The following is a 3,001-nucleotide window of genomic DNA, read 5'->3' as shown; positions in this document are numbered from 1 at the left end:
CAACAGGCAGACCTGGACAGGTTGGATAAGTGGGCAGAACACAACAGGATGCAGTACAACAAGGACAAATGCACAGTACTGTACCTAGGGCGTAAAAATATCCAGCACACTTACTGGCTGGGGAATGACTCACTCAGCAGCACAGAAGCGGAAAGGGATCTTGGAGTCATAGCGGTTTCCAAGATAAACATGAGTCGTCAGTGTGGCAAAATCATCAGAAAAGCTAACCACACTTTATCATGCATCAGCAGATGAATGACAAATAGAACCAAGGCGATACTTCCCCTCTATGTGGCATTGGTCAGACCGCAGTTGGAGTACTGCGTCCAATTTTGGGTGCCATACTTTAATAAGGATGTGAATAACCTCGAGAGGGTCCAGAGGAGGGCCACTCATATGGTTAAGGGTTTACAGGTCAAGCCCTACGAGAACAGACTAAGGGAACCAGACCTCTTCAGCCTCCGCAAGAGAAGGCTTAGAGGTGGTCTTGTGGCCCTCCAAATTCAAATTCATTAGCAGGGTGCGGCAAGTAACCAGAGATGCTCTGTTCACCAAGGCGCCTCTGGGGGTAACAAGGAGCAATGGTCACAAACTGACAGAGAACAGATTTAAGCCAGACATCAGGAAAAACTTCTTCATGGTGAGGGCGGCCAAATCTTGGGATGGCCTTCCAAGGGAGGCGGTGCTCTCCCCTACCTTGGGGGGTCTTTAAGGATAGGCATCTGGCTGGGGTCATCTGACCCTAGCACTCTTTCCTACCCAGGGCAGGGGGTCAAACTCAACGATCTGTTGAGGTCCCTTCTGACCCTAGCATCTATGAATCTATTAAGCATGGATAAAGATGAATGAAAACATCGGGACCTAATTTTGCCCTCGTATACCCTAAGTCAGAAGTGGTTCTATTTATTTACTGGGGAAAAAAACAGTATACAATCCAAATGAGATCTAAATATTAAATGCCTTTTGAAGTTAAAATTTTTCATTTGAAAAAAATGCAGTAACTTGTGAATTTCAATTTTAATTCTTTTAATATTAATTCTAAAGCCTAACAAGTGCAATAGTGCTGTTTATATCCTTTTTATCTTTGCAACTACCTGCCACATATCCTGCATGTTTATGTAAACATGAATTTTCTCTGAAAGAATGAACACACATACAAGAGTTATATAAATCCCTAGCAATCATTTTTCTCTATGGAAATAATGAATCAATGCAACAACAGTCATATGAACAGTACTCCAATAATACACTAAAAATTAATAGTAGTAGCAAGTACATGATTGTTAGGATCTGATACTAGCTTGCATGTTATCCTTTTTATAAAAGGCTCCATGTAAAATAATCACTATTTTCCAAATTAGAATTGTTTGCAGTTATTTCCTATTTTAGAATCCATAAAACTATCTGTAGTATCTTATTTACAACAGTGACTGCTGTATGCTATTTGAATGCTGACCACAGTACCTCTCTATCTCCTATTGTACAATCCAGTGATGCTCAACCTTCTGGCCCTGCAGGCCAGGCAAGTGGCACAGGGCCAGTCCAGAGCATCAATCCATGGGCACCATCAGCTGCGTTGGACTAAGCACACATGCCACATTTAACCATGTGCCAGATATGACCACGTGCATCAGCTCAACATCATGCACACCCCAACCTCACTTGCTAGATCTGGCTGCATCCTACCCCAACCCTGTGCATTGGATCTGGCCTCACAGGCTGAACGTTGGGAACCACTGGTACAATCAGTTCCCATTTTCAACAACAATTCAATGTTTATTAAGAAGTCTTAAAAAAAAAATCAGGCCTGCTGCTGATCTTTTAAATTTTAACTTAAATGCTACATTTGATCTACATTAACGTCCCAGTTTCATGTTATAAATGATGTATATTAGTCCATAGCCAAAGGCTCATGATTTACCATTAGTTAATTGGGCTGGGCCTCACCAGAGGTCATAGCTCAACACTACTTAGTGTGTCTGCATTCTCCAGATACTCCCCACAAATGATCCATGTGCTAATTAGCTTCCACTCATGACTGGAACCAAATGTTCTTGTCACAAGTCCTGAGATGGTCCAACAATTTATGTGCAGAGAAGATGCAGGGTAACCTGGTCCAGCTTCACCTCTTGGAGTGTGGGGCCACACTAATCACGTGTGCCAGGCTGAGAGGAGGCAACACAGAAATTCTGGGTGAACTGTACGAAATGTTGTGGCTCACCAAGACTTGAAAGAGTTAGTGGTGAGGAGGACTTTGCTTAATGGGCACTATTGTATGTCATATTCAAGATGGGCTATACTAACCTATTCTCCTGGTAGGTTCCCATCAGCATGTTTGCCCAGTGTGGGCCATGTGTTTTGGTGGTCATGCTCAGTGTTGGCTACATTCAGTCCACTTCATAGTTGGTTCCCATTGCTGAGCACATGCTGCTTTTGGCAGCAATTTACTGATAGATTATGTATTTAATGAGATTTCCTTGCATGCGATTATAAAATGAGGGGCATTGTTCTCATGCTAACTGGGGGGAACCTCATCTTGTATTCAAGTAAATATAGTATGATTACTGAAATGTGATTCTAAATCTTAAAGCCAGATTCTTGCCCCTTAGCTTGATCAGTGCTAAGCATTTAGAAGGCCAACATAATTGGCTACCCAAAGACAACTTTAAGAGTACTCTCAGATGGAGAAGTACCCGCATAAACAAACACTCTTATGCCACCCTTCCTTAATCCAAATTAGAAGGCACAGTCAGGCAGCAACAAGAGCTGTCTCATGCCTATGTTAGAATAAACCTAGCACCTCAACAGACTTATCTACTTACTCTACTGCCAAAAATTCTGAAAATGTAGTCCCAGTCTTAATACATGTACTTTTACATTTTGAAGTATTTCTTTACTCTCCCCTTGCTGTTTTATTCTAATTAAGGCATTTACTTTTTCCTTTCAGACCACCTCTAAACCATATGTAGACAATATTCGCTGCAGAATGATGACAGCAAAA

The sequence above is a fragment of the Crocodylus porosus genome, unplaced genomic scaffold (assembly GCF_001723895.1).
Source record: "Crocodylus porosus isolate Cpor-Errol unplaced genomic scaffold, CroPor_comp1, whole genome shotgun sequence".
In the NCBI taxonomy this organism is placed as follows: Eukaryota; Metazoa; Chordata; order Crocodylia; family Crocodylidae; genus Crocodylus; species Crocodylus porosus.
The sequence above is the reverse complement of the archived record's forward strand: the minus strand, read 5'-3'. Positions refer to the sequence as shown.